Genomic DNA, 5526 nt, shown 5'->3' with positions numbered 1-5526 from the left:
AGCTCATGATCTGAGCCACAGTCAGCTCCAGGTCTTGTTTTTACTGACTGTATGGAGCTTCTCCATCTTTGGCTGCAAAGGACATAATCGATCTGATTTCGATATTGACCATCTGGTGACGTCCATGTGTAGAGTCGCCTCTTGTGCTGTTGGAAAAGAGTGTTTGCTATGATCAGCATGTTCTCTTGGCAAAACTCTATTAGCTTTTGTCTTGCTTCATTTTGTACACCAAGGCCATGCCTGCCTGTTATCCCGGTGATTTCTTGACTTCCTACTTTAGCATTCCAATCCCCTATGATGAAGAGGACATCTTTTTTTGGTGTTAGTTCTAGAAGGTGTTGTAGGTCTTCATAGAACCGATCAACCTCAGCTTCTTCAGCATCAGTGGTTGGGGCATAGACTTGAATTACTGTGATGTTGAATGGTTTGCCTTGGATTCGTACTGAGATCATTCTATCATTTTTAAGATTGTACCCCAATACTGCTTTTCCCACCCTTTTGTTGACTATGAGTGCTACTCCATTTCTTCTAAGGGATTCTTGCCCACAATAGTAGATATGATGGTCACCTGAATTTAATTCACCCATGCCTGTCCATTTTAGTTCGTTGATTCCCAAGATGTCGATGTTCAATCTTGCCATCTCATGTTTGACCACCTCCAGCTTACCTTGATTCATTGATATGACATTCCAGATTCCTAAACAATATTGTTCTTTACAGCATCGGATTTTCTTTTCACCACCAGACACATCCACAGCTGAGTGTCCTTTCGGCTTTGGCCCAGCAGCTTCACTCTTTCTGGCGCTACTTGGAAATACCCTCTGCTCTTCCCCAGTAGCATATTGGACACCTTCCGACCTGAGGGGCTCATCTTCCGGCGTCATCTCTTTTAGCCTTGTGATACGTTCCATGGGGTTTTCTTGGTAAGAATACTGGAGTGGGTTGCCAATTTCTTCTCCAGTGGACCACATTTTGTCAGAACTCTCTGCCATGACCTGTCCATCTTGGGTGGCCCTGCACGGCATAGCTTATGGCTTCACTGAGTTACGCAAGCCCCTTTGCCACAACAAGGCAGTGAACCATGAAGGGGATTGATTTCAATGGGCCTCCTCTAATTGGGTTGCCTAGTGCCGGGGTTTCCTGAACAGCCCCTGTAAATAAGGTCATTATCACAGTGTCTGTACTTTCTGCAGTTTATTTCCCTCTGCCCTCACTATTCCAATCCCCCACCTGCCCAGTCATGTGTGTGATAGATATATATAGATATAGATATATCTCTAACATGTCATGCAACTGAAGTGGACGATATAGTCCTAAGAGCTTATGCCAGCAATGTACAACCCACCACATTCTAAGTGTGTTGGACTACAACTCCCATCATCCCCAAGCCAGCATGGCCACTGGGATGGTAGAAGCTGTAGTTCAACACATCTGAATGGCAATTTGGGGAAGGCAGGCTGGCATCAATTTGTCCATCTTTAAGCTGCCACAAGACTCTTTTATGGTGCCATGATAAATGTGTTGTCTTTAAAGGTGCAATCCTATGCGTGTCTAGGCAGAAAAAGTCCTACAACCCTGTGTATGTTTAGCCAGAAAAAGGATTAGACGGAAAAGGTCTAAAAGCTTCTGTTTAAATATACACAGAATTGCACCCTAAGGTTCCAGCAGCAGTGGTTTTCTTAGGTCCAAGCAAATGCCACAAAAGAGTGTGCAAGCTTTCAAATTCTCCACAGCTCTTCATCAGGCCAGATCAACCTTCCCTAACCTGGTGCCCTCCACAGGTTTCGGACTACAACTTCCATTGTCCCTAACCATTCGTCATGTTGGCTCGGGCTGGTGGGAGGTGTAGTCTAAAACATCTGGAGGGCACCAGCTTGGAGAAGGCAGACCAAAATGCCCGTCAAGTGCAGCCTGTTTTCTCCAGGATGCCCGCAAGCGGGGTAGTAAGTGAGCAATTGCCCTTCCCACTTGTTCCTCCTCAGTTACCACAGCCCCATACCCACTTACCTGTAGAATAAGCCCCACTGATTTAGGGGACTTACTTCTGAGTTGACATATGAAGGATATTTATTTGTTGATTACATTTATATTCCACCTTCCCCCCCCAAGGAACCCAAGGCGGCATACACAATCCTCCATTTTATCCTCACAACAACCCTGTGAGGTAGGTTGGGCTGAGAGTCTGTGACTGGCCCAAAGTCACCCAGTGAGCTTCCATGGCCGAGTGGGGACTAGAACCTGGATCTCCTGACTCCCAGTCCAACACTCTAGTCGCTACACCACACTGCCTCCATTGGAGTGGCACACTGACATCAGAGCCAATAGCCTCCCCCCCCACATGTTTGTCTGCACTGGATTGTGCACCCATACAAACACACACACACCACACTCCAACATAACTTTTTGGAGCACTTGTTGCCCTAGTTTGACCAGCTCTGGTTTTGCCTTTGACTCTGTTGAATTCAGTGTTACTATGAATGTTGCTCATTTTCTTGCTGATCCCAATGTTTAAAATGCACAGTCATTTCATTGCACAGAGTCAGTGTCTTGAACAAGCAACAGGTTTTCAAATGCAGATTGCATTTGCATCTGCAAAAAAAGGGGCACCTTGTGATAACTGCTGCACAATTAAGCAACCTCAGATGTACTGTTATCTTGATGGGCGTTTCTTGGGACACGGTGCACAATTAAGCCAAGTCTGTGCTTTCAAATAGAGAAAGATGCACAACCAGTATGTTGCCAGTGTGGTGGAGTGGTGAGAGTGTTGGCCTGGGAGACAGAAGATCTGGGTTCTAGTCCCCACTCAGCCAAGAAGCTCACTGGGTGGGTTTGGACCAGTCGCTGACTCTCAACCTAACCTACCTCACAGGGTTGTTGTGAGGATAAGATAGAGAGGATGGGTTCCTTGGAAGAGGAAAAAATGTAGGATATAAATGTAAGAAAAAAACTAATTAACCAAGGGAAGTCTTTGTTTTTAAATGGGAAATTTGTTGTTTAGTCGTTAAGTCGTGTCTGACTCTTCGTGACCCCATGGACCATAGCACGCCAGGCCTTCCTGTCCTGCGCTCTCTCCCGCAGCGTGCTCAAGTTCATATTCATTGCATCGGTGATGCTATCTAGCCATCTCATCCTCTGCCATCCCCTTCTCCTTTTGCCTTCAATCTTTCCCAGCATCAGGGTCTTTTCCAGTGTCTTTTCTCTTCACATTAGGTGGACAAAATATTTGAGCTTCAGCTTCAGGATCTGTCCTTCCAATGAGAAGTCAGGGTTGATTTCCTTCAGGATTGGCTGATTTGACCTCCTTGCAGTCCAGGGGACTCGTAAGAGTCTTGTCCAGCACCACAGTTTGAAAGCATTGATTCTTCGGCGCTCAGCCTTCCTTATAGTCCAGCTCTCACAGCCATACGTCGCTAATGGGAAAACCATAGCTTTGATTAGACGAACCTTTGTCGGCAAGGTGATGTCTCTGTAGGGATGGCAGAGAATTTTGCCATGGATCTCAGTGAGGCCGAATGTCAGTGCATTCAGCCCCCCAAAATCTGTGGCGGTACGGCCTGCCACCCCCCACCCCCCGCGGATTGCCCCCGGGACAAGACTTACCTGGGGTGGATCTTCCGGGCAGCGGTGGCTCCGGAGGCGGCTGCGGTGGCAGCGGCTGCGGCGGCTGGTCTTCCGACTGGCTGCCGCTGCTGCCATTTGCAGACTTGTGGTTGTTGTTTTTTTGTTGTTTTCAAGACGTGATAGGCTACATAAAGATTTACGTAGCCTATCATGGCTGGGTAAAAAAACCAACAACAACCACGTATGCAAATGGCGGCGGCTACGGCCGCTAGGGATGGTGGAGAATTTCTCCCTAAATCTTCGGGGGGCTGAGTGCCAACGCATTCAGCCCCCTGAAATCAGCGGTGAAATTCTCCACCACCACCCCGCCACCCCCCGGGATGTGACTTACCTTTGGCGAATCTCCTCCTGGTCGCGGGTCCCGGCGGCGGTTCGTCAGCTTTTCGTCGGGGGCGGGGGCGGCAGCCGGTCTTCTGACCGGCTGCCACCGCCGCCATTACAAAGTAAAGAAAAAAAACAAAAACAAACCTGTGATAGTCTACATAATGATTAACGTAGCCTATCACGGCTAGATTTCCAAAGTCAGCCGTGATAGGCTACGTAAATCATTACGTAGCATATGACGGGTGACTTTGAAAAAAAAAAGCGTGTATGCAAATGGCGGCGCACTATGGGCGCCGCCATTTGCGTTCCTTATTTGGTCCTGGTAGTCTACGTAAAGATTTACGTAGACTATGGCGAAAATAAGGGCAACGCAAATAGCGTTGCCCTTATTTTCGCCATAGTCTATGTAAATCTTTACGTAGACTACCGGGACCAAATAAGGAACGCAAATGGCGGCGCCCTATGGGCACCGCCATTTGCGTACGCGCTTTTTTTCCCCCCCAAAGTCACCCGTGATAGGCTACGTAACGATTTACGTAGCCTATCACGGCTGACTTTGGAAATCTAGCCGTGATAGGCTACATTAATCGTTACGTAGCCTATCACGGGTTGTTTTTTTTTTTCACTTTTTCTTTCGCTGCTGGGGAGACGGGGCGCTTCTCCCCGGCCTGAATTTCGGCCGGGCGAGGCGGGGCGCCTCCCCCCCCACCTGAATTTCGTCCGGGTGAGGCGGGGCGCCTCCCCCCTGGCCTGAATTTCAGGGGGAGAAGCGAAGCGCCTCCCCCCCCACCGCAAAGCAAGCTGCGTGACAAGGTAAGTCCCTTTCGTACATCCCTAACGGCCGCCGCCATTTGTGTTCCTTATTTTTGGTGTCTTAGTCTACGTAAATATTTACATAGACTATGATGGCGAAAATAAAGGGGAACACAAATAGTGTATCGGAGGCTATTTGCGTCCCTTTTTTGATTCGCCGTTTTAGCCTACGTAAATATTTACGTAGGCTAAAATGGCAAATCAAAAAGGGATGCAAATAGCGCCCACTACATTATTTGCGTTCCCCTTTATTTTCACCTTCATAGTCTATGTAAATATTTACGAAGACTAAGATGGCCAAAAATAAGGAACGCAAATGGCTAGATAGCATCACCGATGCAATGAATATGAACTTCAGCACACTCCGGGAGAGAGCGCAGGACAGGAAGGCCTGGCGTGCTATGGTCCATGGGGTCACAAAGAGTCGGACATGACTGAACGACTGAACAACAACAACAACACCATTTGTGGCTGTAAAGGTCTTAATTTAAACTAAATGCAGCCAGTTACGGCGTAGTGGGCGTCATTCGCGTCCCTGCTTTTCACGCGATAGGCTACGCAAATATTTGACATCCTGAGAATAATCCCCTTGGTCAGGATTCCAGGGGGGTGTTGCACAAAATGCTAGTTTCGCCCCCTGGAGGCTAGTCCAATTTGCCCCAAAGAGGAGAGTCAACTTCAGGCTGGGTCCAACTCGATTTTATTGTTTGCAAACAGTTCGACAAAGGAGCTCACGCTCAAAAGCAGAGTCGACCCCTGGCAACCCCC

This window comes from Heloderma suspectum, chromosome 2, assembly GCF_057233095.1.
Source record: "Heloderma suspectum isolate Gila_16-S chromosome 2, 16-S_ref, whole genome shotgun sequence".
Taxonomy (NCBI): Eukaryota; Metazoa; Chordata; class Lepidosauria; order Squamata; family Helodermatidae; genus Heloderma; species Heloderma suspectum.
Note: the sequence above shows the minus strand (reverse complement) of the source record.